General features: G+C 36.2%; 1 long non-coding RNA gene across 1 annotated transcript in view; it reads right to left on the bottom strand.

Moving 5' to 3' along the window:
• The window catches only part of LOC106869803 (uncharacterized), a 32094-nt gene that overhangs the window by 5424 nt on the left and 6670 nt on the right, over positions 1 to 20000 (bottom strand). The window contains exon 2 of the long non-coding RNA XR_016242191.1: positions 462 to 677. This is a non-coding gene — a long non-coding RNA (uncharacterized LOC106869803). The remainder of the gene's footprint in view (positions 1 to 461; positions 678 to 20000) is intronic.

Below are 20000 nucleotides of genomic sequence, written 5' to 3'. Positions count from 1 at the left end.
GTCAACGGTCAATCATATATATATATATATATATATATATATATATATGTATGTATGTGTGTGTGTTTGTGTGTGTGTGTTTGTCCCCCCACCATCGCTTGACAACCGATGCTGGTGTGTTTAGGTCCCGTAACTTAGCGGTTCGGCAAAAAGAGACCGATAGAATAAGTACTAGGCTTATAAAGAATAAGTCCTGGGGTCGATCTGATTCGATTAATGGCGGTGCTCCAGCATGGCCGCAGTCAAATGACTGAAACAAGTAAAAGAGTAAAAGAGTAAAAGCGTGCTTAAACGTTAATTCAATATAATGCAGAGAGAGAGAGAGAGAGAGAGAGAGAGAGAGAGACAGAGAGAGAGACAGAGAGAGAGAGAGAAAGAGAGAGAGAGAGAAAGAGAAAGAAAGAGAGAGAGAGAAGGAAATAAAAAGAGAGAAGAGCGAGATATCTAGATATGGTATTTACCTAAAATCTTGTAAATTCTCCGGACAAGATTATTACTGTATTGTATAACTTGATGGTTTGAGTGCAAAGGTAGGAATTTGTGCAGTGAAGTTTTGTACCGTTTACCCAACCGTGGGTAGTTTCCTTTACCTGGGTGTCCTGAATAATACAGCGGATTACCATTGTGGAATAGCAGCAGTAACAGCAACGTGGTAATGAAGCAGACGCGAAAATGTTCTGGAAGAGAAACAGAAACTATTTAAAAAATTATATATATACATATGTATATATTAGTTTATGTATATATTAATATTATCTCAGTTATTAAAACTTTCGATAATTTAAATACGTTAATGGTTACCAGAGGTAGCAAAATTACACTAAAAAACAGGATATCCCAGCCTTTTTACAGGTTGATATACCAAGTTAAAGTGATACATTTTGAGAAGATATGGATAATAATAAATGGAGCAAAACGCATGTCAATGAAAGTTCCTATATATATATATATATATATATATATATATATATATATATAATTATGATAATAATATTAGGGATAAAACTCCAAATTTACAGGGAAAAATTCAATTTAATTTATCAAAATTAAAATTAAATTAAATTTCACAATATACAATATATAAATATATAATTTAGAGAAAAAAACCCCACAATTATTGGATTCATCCATGAAAATCCACAATTACATATAGAAAAATTTAATAAGTAAATACACTAAAAAGTCCTATAATAAAAATCAAAAAAGTACAAAGTAATAAATATTAAAATAATAAAAATGACTACACGTGTTTCATAACCATATTTTCAAATAGAAAATAAAATAAAAATTAAATCGATTCAAAATAAATCGATCGAAAATCAATTCTATTCAAAAATATAGCTAATCTTCAGGTCAAAATACAATAATAATAAAATGAATGTATATATATATCGACTAACAATAGATATCAAATGAATTTATATAAACATACTTATTTTACAAATAAATAAAAGAAAAACATTTAACAATATTACTGAAAATAAATGCAATACTTATCCTATCGAAGCTTTAATTTAAACTAAAATTTTAAACGGTATAGTTTTAACTTAGCGTTTATTAGAATTAATTCGCGTGAAAATATGGCGTAAAGAAAAGTAATAAAATAAAGAGATATATAAATCTGTATTTAAGTTTTATTTATAAAATCAAACTCTATTTTAGCTTTAATCATAATAAAAAATTAATTGTATTATAAACATTTACTGGAAATTTTAAAATCTAAATAATTTTAAAGTCTAATAAATTAAAGTTAAAATACGTATGTGTGTGTGTGTGTGTGTGTGTGTGTGTGTGTGTGTGTGTGTGTGTGTTTGTTCTCCAACATCGCATGACCACCAGTGCAGGTGTGTTTACGCTCCACCAACTTAGGGGTTCGACAAAGAACCCGATAGAATAAGTTCCAGGCTTTAAATAAATAAACGTGCTGGGATCGATTCATTCGACTCCGAGGCGGTGCCTCAACACGACTGCCGTCAAATGACTGACACAAGTAAAAATAAAAGATAACAACAAAGGAATCAAAGTTTTTTTCGTTGTTTCCCCTATAATAGTAGATGTTTTCAGTGGCGGCTGTAAGTGTTTCCGGTGTAGGTTCCGATTGAAAATTTTTAGTGTTCTTTGACTATTAATATTTTATAACTCTTTAATAGTTTTATTCAGATTTGATGAGTGATAGAGACATCGTTCAACAGAATGCAAGAAAGGCGGTGAGCTGGCAGAAACGTTAGCACACCGGGCGAAATGCTTCCGACGTGGGCGGAATTTGAACACAAATGTTTAAGACGGACTACCCACGAAGCATTTTGCCCGGCGTTGTTAACGATTCAGCTAGCTCGACGCTTTCATAATAACGGTAGATTTTAACAACATTGCCAATAAAGGCAACGCGCTGGCAGAATCCTTAAGAAGGCGGCGAGCTGGCAGAAACGTTAGCACACCGGGCGAAATGCTTAGCGGTATTTCGTCTGCCGTTACGTTCTGAGTTCAAATTCCGCCGAGGTCGACTTTGCCTTTCATCCTTCCGAGGTCGATAAATAAAGTACCAGTTACGCACTGGGGCCGATGTAATCGACTTAATTCCTTTGTCTGTCCTTGTTTGTCCCCTCTATGTTTAGCCCCTTGTGGGCAATAAAGAGTCTTATGTCCTTTGGTGTGTCTTGTTACATACCATGACAATAAAATTTCTTGTGGGAAAAAAAAAAAAAAAAGGGCGGCGAGCTGGCAGAAACGTTAGCACACCGGGCGAAATGCTTAGCGGTATTTCGTCTGCCACTGCGTTCTGAGTTCAAATTCCGCCGAGGTCGACTTTGCCTTTCATCCTTTCGGGGATCGATAAATCAAGCACCAGTTACGCACTGGGGTCGATGTAATCGACTTAATCCCTTTGTCTGTCCTTGTTTGTTCCCTCTATGTTTAACCCTTTGTGGGCAATAAAGAAATAAGAATGCAAGATGTTTGGTTTCTGGAATTTTGGGGACTATAAATGAAATATTTCTGTTTATGTTTTCATCCCCATTGTGAGAGTGCCTTCGTAAGGGAGTGGGATTTATATTGCCTTAGTTATGGCATTATACATATATATATGTGTGTGTGTGTGTGTGTGTGTGTGTGTGTGTGTGAAGGTGCGTGGCTCAGTGGTTAGAGCGTCGGGCTCACAACCATGAGGTAGTGAGTTTGATTCCCAGACTAGGCTATGTGTTGTGTTCTTGGGCAAGACACTTTATTTCACGTTGCTCCAGTTCACTCAGCTGTAGAAACGAGTTGCGACGTCACTGGTGCTAAGCTGCATCGACCTTTGCCTTTCCTTTCCATAACATCGGTAGCGTGGAGAGAGGAAGCCGGTATGCATGGGCGACTGCTGCTCTTCCATAAACAACCTTGCCCGGACTGTGCCTCGGGGCGGGTGGGGTTAACTTTCTCGGTGCAATCCCATGGTGATTCATGACCGAAGGGGGTCGTTACCCTTTATATACACATATATTTTTCTGATATTTTTAGCTCTGGAGGAATACTTTTAGATCTTCAAATCTCTCTCGTTTGGTTGACTTTGCAAATTATCGAACAGATGCGTCTTGCCATTTTAAATGTAATATTTTTAGTAAGATCAGTTCCTGGTATGTATCCGCTTCTTTGCAGCAGTTATCAGTCAAAATGATCTCATTTTTTTTTTTAGTTATATGAATTTCGAGAAATAGAAGTTTTTTCATTCATTTCCATCTTGAATTTAATCAATTCATGAATGTTGTTAATACATTTTTGAAATCATATAAGATTTTTCATATTTCTATTCCAAATAAATAAAACATAGATCAAAAAGTATTTTCAAGAGTATTTAAAATAAGCTTTAAAACTCTGGTGACAAATAACCTCTACTGAAGCATAGATTTCCTTCTAAAAGCCACATCCTAGTATTGCAAAAGTGGGAGCGATTTTTGTGCTCATGACTACCCTTTTTATTTGAAATATAACTTGATTGTCAAAAATGTATCTGTTCTCTTCTATTGATATTGTTTGTAAATTGTTTACAGAAGAATTGTCTTTAGTTGTAGTTGAGTTTGTTTTGGTATAATTTATCGAATTTCTGTTCGATTTTGATTACGTCTACATTTTAGTGGATATGAGTTTGTCGCTTCTTGACTACTTCGTAAACTATTTATAGGCGTTATGGTTCTTTCTGTTGTTATCAATTTGTATATTTTCCTAGAGAGATTTTTGCATTATAGTGTTAATATTTGCTAGTTCTTTTTCGTACTTGGTTTCATACTTCTACAGCTATTTTATATTATTTTGCTTCTTGTCTTTGTACATCTTTCCCCTGTAGACCTAATAATTTTCTTCGAATCTTTCTATTTGTACGTCTAGAAATTTCTTCCTGCATAACAGAATCACATTTTTCGGACTTGCTTTTGAATTTAGGTACTTGGAGTTGGAGTAGGGCGATTTCCTATCCAAATTTCGGAAGTGGCGGTTTATTCTGATTTTCAGTTTCATTCTTTAGTTTTTTAATGTAATATACTGGACATTGAATCAAAGAAGTATGAAAACGATTCTTTACTATTTTGTTAGGGAGAGTAAATAGTGCTGATGAGCCTTTACTTTTTCAGGCTTCCAAGACTAGTAGGAAGAAGACAGGAAGATATCCTCATACTGGAGACCGAGTCGAATTCTTGCAACAAAATGAAATTCACTGAACGCATCCAAGGACCAGGCGGTGTTGTTAAACAGTGAATTTAAAATTAAGTCTGCTCCACCAAACTCTCAGAACAGAAAAGGCCAGAGCAAATACCGCAGATACTGTCCAACACTTTAACATTCTGTCTAACCGCCTTGGATTGGTGCTTTATTTTATTGGCCCTCGGATGAATGAAAGGCAAAGTTAATCTCAGCAAGATTTGAACTCAGAGCGCAGAGATCTAGAACAAAGATCCGCAAAGCTCTAATGATTTTGTCAATTCGAATTCCTGATAAAACATAATTATGGATTTATATATTTATCATATATGTAATTAGAGGAAGCGGGTAGAGATAAATGAGAAAATGAAAGGAGACAAACCTTATAGTATAAAGAAAACCTATATAATTGATTGTTTATATAACGGGTTGTTTACAAAATGGTGGTTGATAAGTGAAAGAAGAGAGAAGTGAGGCAATTAATAGAAAAAGAATTCAGAAAAGGGAAAGTGCAAACGAAAAAGAGAAAAGACAATAAGCTTTAGAACGATATAGGGAAGCTGTGCGAATGATATTTGTAAAATACTGAATGTTGCGGTATAAGTTATTTATAAAAAGATCGAGTTTAACAACTGAAATGCAAATAGATAGGACAAAAGACGCAACTTTATCGGGTTTTTAATCTTATAGAATACATGTAATTAATTAACGGAAAGTTGATGACGTTTTGTAATTCTTCAGCAAAAATGAAAGTCTGTGTTTACATAATGAGATAAGCTCGGGATTTCCATTGAGTATATTTTTTCTGTGATAGAATAAGATTACACGTATCTGTAAATTATACAAGTTCTCTCTAAAACAAAAGATATTATGCAATGAAACAGTTTTCCTTAGATTTCTTTTATCGCCATCAACTTTCCATTCATATTTATACCTTGTACAATTTATATAGTCTTTTCTTTCTTTCCTATCTCTTCTCTTTTCTTTCACTATTTTCCATTTTCTTCGCGTAATTATCTTTTTCTCTATCATTTACTCGTCTACATTTCTGTATATAACTGATGTGTAAACGACATTTCTATATGTTTACAACAACCAATGAAATCAAATTCTTTTACTTTCAAATACTTAGTGACCTTTAAACGGCACTTAACTCAATTGCGTCTTGCTTAATCACTAATACCTGATAAACCTATCGATGAAACTTCGATGTTGTATTAGTAAAGTTTCGCTTTCTGTTAAATATATTCTAGTCTTCGTATTGAAATATTTTTCTCGAGATTGCATGTAGTAACGTGTATTCACTCCTTTTTATCTATCTATCTATCTATCTATCTATCTATCTATCTATCTATCTATCTATCTATCTATCTATCTATCCACCCATACATGACTAACCGACTTAGCGGCTTTACTTTTGTCGATGTACCAGAAAGAAGATAGGTGGGTTTGATTAACGTCTTTTGAAATTAACCCGATGTAATTTTTCTTTTCGGCTAGATTATCTTGTTACTTCTGCCTTGTTCACGATGGAGTTTATCATACACGTCTGGTAAAAGTGGGCAAGCTTCAGCGTCTCGGCAGTTAAAACTGCGAGAGGACTCATGGTGATGTTTATGAGTGAAAATGTTCATCATGTTGGCTCAGCAGCTGTATGGTATTTTAATAAGGCATCTGTTAAAAATCTTCCTGTATTTGTGGATTACTGGGAAATGCTTATCTAAAGAGACAGGAATTTTTTGTCCTTGTTATTTTTAACATTTAAGGAGAAAGTGGGGCGAATGATATTATTTTCTTAGTTCTATTTTTAGGTCTATTTCTATGATTCATATTTCAAATTGAAGTCGTATATTTGAAGATAACTGTTAGCTAGGACATTGTTATAGTAGGGAGATTCCTTACCAAATATTTCTTTAAAAGAAGAGAAATTCGATATCCTATTACTAATATTAGCTAACAGGTTTTTAAGCACTGTAGTGGGGTGACGTCCCTATCTCTATATCAGCTCTCCTGGATTTCTCTTATAGCCACTCTTAACCCCGTGGAATTAGTTCTTGATAAAGATTTCGGAATTTAAGTTAAAATAATTTGAGCACTACTACGTGATTTCTATATTGAGCATCTCTAGCTCTCACTTTCTGTGTACACACACACACACACATACACACACACACACACGCACGCACACATGCACACACTCACATGCGTATACATAGAAATACACTACATTCTCTCTCAGTCACGCACATATACACATATAAACTTGCATGCATATAGATACAGTAATAAATATAGACACTTCTATATACAATGAGTATAAGCTACTTTCAGTCACACATGCACAGTCATTCTAACAGTCACTTCCACTCAATATTGTATGTGTTGTGTATGTGCGTTTATATAATACACACACACACACGCTGCCACAAACAACAATAACTACTACTACTACTACTACTACTACTACTACTACTACTACTACTACTACTACTACTACTACTACTACTACTACTATGACGACGACGACGACGACGACGACGATGACGACAACGGCCGTATTGACGACAACATAACAGTCTTGTGAAAAACTAATTTAATCAATGAATGTTATATGACAACATGAGAAATGTAGAGATAAAGCTTTCACTAGCATTTTCATGGCTTCTTATCTCTAAACTTTGAACAGATGTTGAATTATCACCTGCTTCTTCCAAGTATTTTACTGAAGCAACCAAATGGTTATAAACAAATTCATTAAAGCGCCAATAACCTTAATAACACACACACATATATATATATATATATATATATATATATATATATATATATATATATATATATATATATATATATATATATATATATATATATATATATATATATATATATATTCTTCGTATTTACATAAGGGAACATATTTATTGAGGATATGGACAATGTCGAGTGAGCTGATCTAGATCGTAAATGTTTTGTAATTACTATAATAGTATTTGAGGCGGCGAGTTGGCAGAATTGTTAGACCGTCGGAAGAAATGCTTTACGGTATTTCTTCCGACTTATTTTGCTCTGAGTTCAAATTCCGCTCGGGTCGACTTTACCTTTCGGAGTTGAAAAATAAGTACCAGTCAAGTACTGGGTCTTCTTTTGTATGTATGTATATATGTATGTATGTTTGTATGTATGTGTGTATAGGAAAATCTAAGAACAAAAAGGAACGGAAAAAACGACAAAAATCATTTGGATGTACACATTGAATATATTAGATTGAGGTTCAGTGAAAGTTTTAGATGGCAAAACAGGACATTATTTACATTATCTACATATGACGGATATTTGTCCTCATCTTATTTGTTGTTAACACAATGTTTCGGCTGATATACCCTCCAGGCTTCATCAGGTGTCTTGGGGAAATTTCGAACCTGGGTTCTCAATCCTAAGGTATTCTTCGATGTTATTATTATGTATGCATATATATGCTGCCACAAACAACAACAGCAACAACAACAACGACAGCAACTACAACTACTACTACTACTACTACTACTACTACTACTACTATGAACTCGACGACGACAACGTAGTGGTTAAGAGCGGGGGTTACTAACCCCAAGATTCCAGGCAGCGACCTGAATAATAATAATAATAATAATAATAATAATAATAATAATAATAATAATAATAATAACATCAAAAAATACCTTAGGAATGAGAACCCAGGTTCGAAATTTCCCCAAGACACCTGATGAAGCCTGGAAGGTTTATTAGCCGAAACGTTGTGTTAACAACAAACAAGATGAGGACAAATATCCGTCAATTATAAATAATGTAAATAATGTACACAATTCCTCATCTCTTAAATATAGAACTGTATTATATAATTATATATATAATTTGACGATTTTATGTCTCCTGTTTTCAGGAGCAGCTTGACGCATTGGTGAACAATCAACGGCGCCGGGAGCATAAATATTAAAGTTGTAGTTGAGAAAAAGTTAATTGACATGGAAGACTGGAAACTATCTGAATATTGGGAAAGATGATTCCTGCCGAGTACCAAAATATCGACATCAACGTTCTGTGGGTACTGTAAAAACTGTAAGACATGACATTGCTGCAACAGAGACTATGAAGCAGTAGCCAGCAGGAAGGAACACAGCATGCGTTCTGACTCGGTCCGCATGCTGGAATTCATCCAAGGTGATGGAAGATTTGAGCGGGGGAATCCAAGCTGTGGCGAGAGACATGGATGTTGAAGTCATTACCATGAAGCTGGCCCTGAATGAGGATCTTTGCTACCACAAAAAACGCAAAGGACAAATTTTGACAGCCAAGGCTCGGGAGAACCGCTTGACGAAGGTAAATAAGCTTCTGAACAAGGTGAGACACCCTATTGAACCTGGAATTATCTGGTTCTTCTAAGATGAAGAGAACTTCTATCAGGATTAGTTGCACAGCACCCAGGATAACGAGTGGCTTGCCTACATTCCATGTGATGCCCCATGTATTATGAAAACCAAGTTTCCTTGAACTGTAATGGTTTTTGGTTGTGTCCCCAGTGAGGGTAACGTCATGTTGCCCTACATCCTTGAACAGGGCCTTATGCTCAATTCAGACGGCCATGGTCAACCCTTAGCTGGAAAGAGTTGCTACAGGAAGGCCATATGTGTTGCAGTAGGATTCGGTCCCTTGTAATACCTCCGGAAAAAGTCAGAAGTGATTGTCGGAGAATTTCTACGATTTAACCGGCCCCAATTTCTGGCCTCCGATTGTAATCTCATGGATTGCCATGTGTAGGGCGCGGTTAAGAAACGCACTAATCGTTCTGATTGCAACACCAAGATGAAGGAGGTATTCGTTGATCTTCCGAGAGACACTCTAAGGAACGCATGCAAGATGTTCAAGAGCCGTCTTTCAGCTGTGGTAGAAGCTGGGAGTAGTTACTTTGAGTAAACCGTTATCTCTCAGCCATAACATAATCTAGTTGATATTTTTCCATTTTTTAAAACACTTATATTTTTAGATCGGATATTGCGTTTTCTTTTACTTTTATGTAAACCGTCAAATTTATCCAAACATCTCGTATATATATATAAATTCTAGGAACGAAATTTTTTCATTATGTCCGCATTTTAGAAAATACATCTTGTCGGAATTTATAAAGAGACCGCTTAGTAACATTTGGTTTACGTCTACTTGAAATTGAATTATTGTAATGTTGGTTATTCCCCCGATATTTTTCTCCCTGTCTCCTTCATTACAAGCGTCTCTTCTAGACACATTATCTGCTCAAAAGACAACTGACAAACAGTCTTGTTTTCAGCTTGATAAACGGTGGAATAAATTATTATTTCATGCAGGAAACCTTGGGTAGCTGTGATTACAAGATTCGTGGTTATTATTTTAAGATCATTATATATATATATATATATATATATATATATATATATATATATATATATATATATATATATATATATATATATATATATAAAAATTTATATAAATAAAGATAAGATCGATATTTCAATACCGATTTTATCAGGTGGCCAGCATGGGAATAAAAACCTTCAAAGGTAAAAAATATTTAAAATTATAATTTAGGGTATCTAAGGGATACCACCACTGTGGAAATAGCAGTCAAAACTTGACTCTAAAACCACATTAAATGTTCATATAGCACCAGGAGAGAAGACAAAGAGACAAAATAAACTAGCAAAAAATTACTGGATAATTCCAGATCCCGGATTTCTGGCTCTGCATAAATACAAATATATATATAACATACTTACATATACGAACGTATACATACTTATATATTCACGTATGCACACGACCAGTTTAAATTGCCCGTCTAGCAACTCGTCGTGCGATATGATCAGAATACCACCGCAGTGAATATAATGAAGCATTCTGAGTATATTCCACTGAAGAAGACAGAGCATTTCTTATGCAGAGCTAGAAATCCGGGATCTGGAATTATCCAGTAATTTTTTGCTAGTTTATTTTGTCTCTTTGTCTTCTCTCCTGGTGCTATATGAACATTTAATGTGGTTTTAGAGTCAAGTTTTGGCTGCTATTTCCAGCGTGGTGGTATCTCTTAGATACCCTAAATTATATATATACATATATATATATATATATATATATATATATATATATATATGTAGTCAGTTGAATGGACTACGAATACATTTTTTCCTGACTTATGGATTCTTAGACGGTATTTATATATATATGTACATATATACGCCGGGTTTCTTTTAGTTTTTGTCTGCCAAATTCACTCACAAGGCATTGGTCGGCCTTAAGCCACCCAGTAGAACTGAATCCGCAACCATCTGGTTGGAAATTTTAAACGCAAAATATGATGAGTCTCATAAAATAGAAGCTATGAAATAATAACATCAATTCACCCACAACACATTATAGTCGCAAATCTTATTGTTCTACAAATAGATTGTCCTTGAACAAATGAAGCCAACGATTGAGACGCAACTCACAAGTATAAGGCCATTTAGGCTTTCTCGGAGGGTATGGGGACTTTATAAAAAAGCAAAAAAAGCAAATTTAATGTATTTCTTTTTACACCACTGAACAATTGATAATTTTTAGATAGTCCATTGTGTTACAAATTTGTTAAAATTTTTTGCTTGCATAAATTTTGATACTGATGAAATGTTGAAATACTTGGGGATATTCTAATACATGAAATATATTATGCATGTGGGCCTTGAGTAAATGTAAAAAAAAAATATTCAAAAGCAGATCGTTACAAAAAGAAGTTGATAATTTCTATTCTAGAATGTATTAACACTTAATGCATTGGTCTAGAAATTAGATTGTTCCAGAGTAAATTGTTCTAAAACGTATTCTCCTTAAGTGAATTGTTCCAAAGTCTATTGATGATGCAGAGTGGTTTGATTGTTCCAAAGACTATTGGTGATGCAGGATGGATTCTTCTGGAATGAATTGTTTAGAGGATATCTGTCTGTCTGCCACTCTCTCTGTTTCTTTCTCTCTTGGTGTGTGTTAGGGCGCTTAAATATGTGCAATTATTTGCAGCAGTATATTTCTATTTAAGTGTTTACACACACACACACACACACACACACACACACACACACACACATGCGCTGTCGGGAAAAACTAAACAAGAGAAAATCTGAAAAGATGATATGAAAAATAAAGAAGTTAGATATTTGATGATTAAAAAAAAATATTACAAACACAATATAAAAACTCATAAACGAGTGATGGCAGAAAAGATAGTATGCTTCGTTTAATTATGTCAATTTATGTTCTGTGTTCAAATCCCACCGATGTCAACTTTGTCTTTTATCCTTGTGCGGGTTAATAAAAGAAATAAGTGATATTCAAGTCTTAAGGTTGATGCAATCAATTGAACTCCTTTAAAATGTCTGACCGTTTGCCTAACATTAAACACTAACGATTATTATTATTATTTTGAGGAAAACGCAGTGAGCTAGCAAAGTCGTTAAAACGCCGGAGAACAGGCTTGGCGTCATTTCAATCGGCTCTTTGTGTCCTGCGTTCAAATTCCATTGAGGCTGTCTTTGCCTTTCGTCCTTTCGAAGTCGATAAAATAAACATCAGATGAGTACTGGGATCGGGGTAGTCGACTATTCTCTTCTCCCCCAAATTTTCAGGACTTGTGCATATAGTAGGAAGATTTATTATTACCTTTAGGGGTGGGGGTGGGGGAAGGCAACGAGCTGGCAGGACCGTCAGTATGTTGGACAAAATGATTTGCAGCTTTGCTTTTGGCACTTTACGTTCTGCGTTCAAATTCCGCCAAGGTGGACTTTGTCTTTCATCTTTTCGTGGTCCATAAAATAGATATCAGTCAGTATTGGGGCTGATGCAGCCAATTTATACTCTCTCCCTGAAATTACTGGCCTTGTACCAAAATTAGAATGAATTATTATTTTGAGGAAAAGGGCGGCGAACTGGCAGAAACGTTAGCATAACGGGCGAAATGCTTAGTGGTATTTCGTCTGTCGTTACGTTCTGAGTTCAAATTCCGCCGAGGTCGACTTTGCCTTTCATCCTTTCGGGGTCGATAAATTAAGTACCAGTTACGCACTGGTTCGATGTAATCGACTTAACCCCTTTGTTTGTCCTCTCTATGTTTAGCCCCTTGTGGGCAATAAAGAAATTGAACTGGCAGAATCATTATTAACTCGGTCAAAATGCTGAGCATCATTTGTTTCGGCTCTTTACGTTCTGCGTTCAAATTCTGCCAAGGTGGACTTTGCCTTTATTCTTTCGGCATCGATGAAATAAGTACAAGCTCAGCACTGGGGTCGATGTAATCAACTTATTCCTTCCCCCATGTATTGCTGGTCTTGTACCAAAATTAGAAAGAATTATTTTTTCGAGTAATGCTGGCAGTTACCTATGTATGTACCGCAAAGCGTCTTACATGTTCATTATACAGTTCTGTTAATTTACCCACCTGGATTTGAACACATTTTTTTTTTATCTATTCCAAAAGGATGACAAGATTTGAAACCTGAGCGTAGAGAGGCGGAACCAATACTGCGAAGCATTCTATCCAAATATCGCACGGCATGTCTATTCTCTGACGATTCTGTCAAGCCTTCATACTAATTACAATAATGGCTTCTAATTTAGACACAAGGTTCACTGTTTTGATGGGAAAGGTTTAAGCGGTACCATTGACCCAAGTATTTGACTAGTATTTTATTTTATTGACCTCGAAAAGATGAATAACAAAATTTTCCAAGTTGGGATTTGAACTCGGTACCAATACCACAAGAATTTATAATTTTGGCACAAGACCAGCAATTTTCAGCTCTTTTACTCTTCTACTCTTTTACTTGTTTCAGTTATTTGACTGTGGCCATGCTGGAGCAGCGCCTTTAATCGAGCAAATCGACCCCAGGATTTATTCTTTGTAAGCCTAGTACTTATTCTATCGGTCTGTTTTGCCGAACCGCTAAATTACGGGGGCTTAAACACACCAGCATCGGTTGTCAAGCGATGTTGGGGGAACAAACACAGACACATACATATATATATATACATATATACGACAGGCTTCTTTCAGTTTCCGTCTACCAAATCCACTCACAAGGCTTTTGGTCGGCCCGGGGCTATAGTAGAAGACACTTGCCCAAGGTGCCAAACAGTGTGGGACTGAACCCGGAACCATGTGGTTGGTAAGCAAGCTACTTACCACACAGCCACTCCTACGCCTATGGTTACTTATTTTTGTCGACCCCGAAAGATAAAAAGCAAAGTCGACCTCGGCGGTATTTGAACTCAGGATGTAAAGAGCCAGAACAAATGCCACTAAGCATTTTGTCGGACGTGCTAACAACTCAACCAGCTTACAGGATTAACATCAACAATACTCCAAAGAAAAACAACACAAAGAGAATAAACGTCATGTTTACATGGAACTAGAAACTTGTTGAAATGATACGGATTCTCAGTGAAAGAACACGGGATTAGAGAACACGTGATTACTGGTAGTATTGCATATCTGTATTATCTCTGACAACCTGCTACACACTCTCTCTCTCTCTCCCCCTCTCTCTCTCTCTCTCCCCCTCTCTCTCTCTCTCTCCCTCGCTCTCTTTCATAAGTTCGACCACTCTTCCGATTTTTTCGGTGTTATTCTCCTTTATCTCTTTTCTTTGTCTCGATGTTTTTTTTCGCCTCTTTTTTTTTTTTTCTCTTTTTTATTTTTATTTTTAATCCTTCTTTCCAATTTGAATTGCGCATCCATTTGCGAAAAAAGCAGAAAAGCAAAAAAGCAAAAAAAGCCCCCCCCCTTCCCCACCAATAACTTTTATCCATGCATGTGTGCTTGCATGTATGTAACACACAAAGAAAGTGTCACATACAATATATATATATATATATGTACACACACACACACACACACACACACACACACACACACACACACACACACACAAACACATACGCAAGTGTTTCTCATTTAAATACATGTGCTCCTTCATGCGTGTATGCGTGTTTATGCGCAAGATATTATACAAAAAAGGACAAAGAAAATATTCAATAGATGGCGCGAGGTTTTATGATTTGGAAACTGAAAAACTTTCGTTTATCATCATTCCGAGTTTTATCTTTCCGACCTTTCGTTCGATGTAAGGAAACGGTAAATCGGAGCAATGCTTAGTGAAGCCTTCAAACACACACACGTGCGAGGGTTGTGCCGCATAATCATTTTATTAATTAATACAGGTCGTTCAAATTGCATATGTTAGAATAATTCTTCCTGAATAGAAAAATACTACTCAACAAATTCTCCATCACAGACGACGCATTCGCGCCATTGCCGAACTCAACTCCCGAGACCTCTTTGAAACTGTTGCACCCTCTTCACAATCATCTTCACCTCGTCTGTTTCATCAATTCGTTGTCTCTGAAGACGGTTCTTCATTGGACCTAACAAGTGGAAGTCGGACAGAACCGGATCCATGATGAACCGTGGATAGGTGGGTGTTGGTGGGGACAATGATCATACCAATTTGCTGATTGCTTGATTTTTGATTGTTTTGATTGTTTTCATACCAATTTGCTTGATTGTTTTCCCGATTCATTTTCAACCTTTTCCTCTTAATGGCTTCTCTAAGACGTTTACAGAACATCAATGTTCTTGAAAATCAAAGAGGATGGCACTCATGTCATCCTGAAAAACGACTTTCTGTGCTGATCGCTGGCTCTTGAACTTCCTACGTTTTGGAGAAGAGATTTGAGGCCATTCAGAAGATTCGGCTTTGTCTCCGAATTATAAAGGTATACTCACGTTTCATTTCTTGTCACCAGATCGGGAAATTAAGCGTCTTTATTGGCTTCAAGCGCATCCAACAGATCAGGGCAGACTTTCACTTTTTTCTCCTTCAAATCTGTTGTCAGCTGCCGAAGTACCACTTTGCATAGACTTTCCGATATCCGACATTTCCTACTATCTTCTGTAATAAATTAGGATCGTAATCAGTTATGCAGCAAGCTCATGGATTGTGACTAGCTTGTCCGCGCAAATCATTTTGTCCACCCGTTCATGAATCGTATCAGTGGTAACAGCTGATGATCTTCCGACGTGTGGTTTGTTTTTAACGTTGGTTTCCTTCTCTTTAAACTTCTCCAATCATTTGTGCTTATTGCTTTTGCCAAAGGTGTTATCTCCATAAACATTATGTAACCAATACTGGATGTTAGAGAATGTACTTTATACCTTCATCAAAAGTCAATGACAGCTCGTTACTTCTGTTTGGAACCCATTATTTGTCTGAAATTTAAAAGAAAAGGAGGAAGAGTTACTGTAGAGAAAGAGTTACTCTACTAGCATATGCACTTTGAATGGTCTATGTCACTTAATAAAAAAGTTATGTCCATTTTAGCATTACTTTTGGTGTAAAAACGGAAGATCACTCAATGAAGCAGATTGTACATTTGAGGGAAAACTTAGTGGTTCTGTATAAATAGGAATAAGTACTGAGATCGGTTTCATCGACTGAAGTCTTCAAAACGTGAGTCCATCAAATCGATCCCGATGTTTATATTTTAAGCTTGGTGCTTGACCCATCAGTCTATCTTTTGACAAAGCACTATGTTTAGTAGTTATAAATAAACAAACCAAGGTCGGTTGCCAAGCGATAGAGAGGTGGGGCAAACTCAAACACATATAAGTACATATACAAACAAACCTATTTATATAAATATATACATATATATACAAAACCTATATATATATATATATATATATATATATATATATATATATATATGTTATATGTATCTCACGAGCAACTTTCGACACTTTCTATCCAAAAAGGTTCGCTTTAACGCAATATTTACATGCTATTATCTAAAACTTCGAATTCATTGTCCCTACCAAATAATTATATATATATATATATATATATATATATATATATATATATATATATATATATGTATGTATGTATAAAGGCACACACACACATGCATATATGCATGTATGTATGTGTGTATGTATTTAAATGTATATGATAGTAAGTATGTGCGTATGAATGTATGTGTGCTTGTATGCGATCTATTTCTTTATTTTGAGAATGAGGTTTGAGACGAAATTTTTAATGTAAGATAAACGAACATTTGTTTTATTTTTCTTTAAATGTACATTACAACGGCTTCTTCGGTTTAGTCAATTTTTACAATGCTTCTTACAGATTTTCCGAAACAAAAACAAATTACACAAATATCTTTGCTGGGAAAAGCACGAGAAAAAAAATATTCACGAATGACGTCTGAACGTCTAGATACGAAAAGAGCTGGATTCACCCCTTCCCTCCCAAACAGCAAGAATTCAAGGTTGACTCTGCAAAGTCTTAACATAACATTCAGAAGCCTGTAAAAGAGAACCTTTTCTCTATGTGTTCAAAGAGACTGAACCATTCCGATGTAACAACTCCAAAATATAACCCGGCTCCTCAGACAATACCAAGCGTTAAAGTGAGCCCGCCTGTTTAATATCCAGGGATATAACTTAGACTTGTCTAGAATATACTCCAAAGTTATAAAGTAGGCCAGTTCACTTTTACACTGGGTTTGGTTTGACGTGGGGTTAAGGTGGGTTGCTACATCGAGCGTTTCTTTTGTGCGATAGGCGACTCACATCAATCTGGAAAACTTTTTCAACTCCGCTGTTTCTTTTTGAAAATGGCTTTAACCTGAAATACTAAACGTTAGATAAAAGAATATTTTCAAATATGTTAGTGAATTTTTTCCATCATTAGTCTTGTTTTTAGTGATAGCCTTATTTCATGTTATGTTTTAAATGAGCGAGTGAATTAGGCACATGCCGTCTTCTCTTCTTGTTTCTGTGTTGTTGGCACTCTGTCGCTTACGACGTCGAGGGTTCCAGTTGATCCGATCAACGGAACAGCCTGCTCGTGAAATTAACGTGCAACTGGCTGAGCACTCCACAGACACGTGTACCCTTAACGTAGTTCTCGGGGATATTCAGCGTGACACAGTGTGGCAAGGCTGACCCTTTGAATTACAGGCACAACAGAAACAGGAAGTAAGAGTGAGAGAAAGTTGTGGTGAAAGAGTACAGCAGGGTTCGCCACCATCCCCTGCCGGAGCCTCGAGGAGCTTTAGGTGTTATCGCTCAATAAACACTCACAATACCCTGTCTGGGAATCGAAATCGTGATCCTTTGACCACGAGTTCACTGCCCTAACCACTGGGCCATTGCGCCTCCACTCAAGCAGCTATAGCCATACGTCAAAAGAACGAGGACTAATCACTGAAGTGACTGACTCGTATATATTTGTATAAATGTCTATATTTGTATATTTGCAGTTTAGCTATTGGTCCATCCATATTTTCGAGTCAAGGAGGAAGACACACACACGCTTACACACACACACACACACACACACACACACACACACACACACACACACACACACACACACACACACACACACTGGCAGTACATGTGAAAGCCACGCTGTTTTTATGTTAGTAAGTCTTTTCGATATTCCTTCTATTTTCCCGACTTCGTCGGAAAACTGTTAGGTTTGTTTTTCGAAGGAGACTGAACACCCGCGGAAATACTTGTTTTGGCTTCACGCTTTGAACACGGAATGGGTTATGTGCTCTTTCCAAAATTCTACTTCATAATATCTAGTTTAATTTTGCTACACGGCTAAATCATTTTCAATCAAAGAAATAGAGGGTACAGGAAAAAAATGTTCCAAAAATTACTCCTACCCGTCGTCAGCAAATCAACTGACATTCCTGCTTAGAAAGGCATGTCTCGACTGTTGCTGAAACGAAGTCTAAAGAGATACGTCCCTGGGACTACAAAGTGTCAACATGAATACAACGTTAATGAGAATAACAACAAAAACAACCACGACACCAAACTAACTCAATCATGCATGACAAAAAAAAATCCCCCAAAACAAAAACAAAAAAAATGACAATGACGAAAACAGCAGCATCGACTGTCGTAGCCAGAACGGTAACATTATTAAATCATCGATTATCACAATCTCGAAATCAAGTCCGTCGTTTGCTAATGTAATGCAGACATGGATTGATTTAGAATTGGAAGAAAACATGGAGTTCATTCTGAGTCACCAGTATTACTTGGCCAGGCAGAACCTAATCATGCTTCCCCAGAAGACGGAGGCGAACCATCACCTATAAATGCATTAACAAGAAAACCAGGTGGATTGATAACTCAACACCAGAACAAGAAGTGAAATGCTTAAAGGACAAGTGGGAATCAGTATGGCATGAGAGAAGAGGAAGACAATATAAAAAGTTAGATATACTTTGCCTCAACGAAGACAAAACTACAAGAATATCCACAAAGGCGCAGGAGTGGCTGTGTGGTAAGTAGCTTGCTTACGAACCACATGGTTCCGGTTCAGTCCCACTGCATGGCACCTTGGGCAAGTGTCTTCTACTATAGCCTCAGGCCGACCAAAACCTTGTGAGTGAATTTGGTAGACGGAAACTGAGAGAAGCCCATCGTATATATATATATATATATATATATATATATATATATATATATATATATATATATATATGTGTGTGTGTGTGTGTGTGTGTGTGTGTGTGTGTGTGTGTGTGTGTGTGTGTATGTGTGTGTGTGTGTGTATGTATGTATGTATGTATGTATGTATGTATATGTTTGTGTGTCTATGTTTATCCCCCCAACATCGCTTGACAACCGATGCTGGTGTGTTTACGTCCCCGTAACTTAGAGGTTCGGCAAGAGAGACCGATAGAATAAGTACTAGGCTTACAAAGAATAAATCCTGGGGTTGATTTGCTCAACTGAAGGCGGTGCTCCAGCATGGCCGCAGTCAAATGACTGAAACAAATAAAATAAAATAAAAAAATGCTTACTCTTTCGCAGATGATACACACCTGCTCTCGTATTTAGGGAAACGTGTAAATAAAGTGACACTAAATATAATTCCACCTAAAATAAATCTTAATTGTCTTAGAATGACTGGAGAAGTGCGGGGAGACTGTTAATTTGAAAACGACGCCACATTAAAAGCAGCCCGAAATAAAGCTAAAGATACCGATGCTGTTTGCTCAAGAAAAGTTACTGAAGATTCTTGAACATATTCACCTGAAGAATAGGGATCTCGTAAAAGTTGTGGTAGAAAGCAGGAGAGGCAGGCGTTACTTTTGTGAAAGCAATGTCGGCATTCTGTTCTCTGGAAAAAGACTAAAAGTCTTTTACTGCCTATGTCACAGTCGTAACATAAACAACTTCAACACCATCTTCAAGAACT

Source organism: Octopus bimaculoides, chromosome 6 (assembly GCF_046866305.1).
Source record: "Octopus bimaculoides isolate indiv1 chromosome 6, ASM4686630v1, whole genome shotgun sequence".
NCBI classification, from domain to species: Eukaryota; Metazoa; Mollusca; class Cephalopoda; order Octopoda; family Octopodidae; genus Octopus; species Octopus bimaculoides.
The sequence above is the reverse complement of the archived record's forward strand: the minus strand, read 5'-3'. Positions and strand labels throughout refer to the sequence as shown.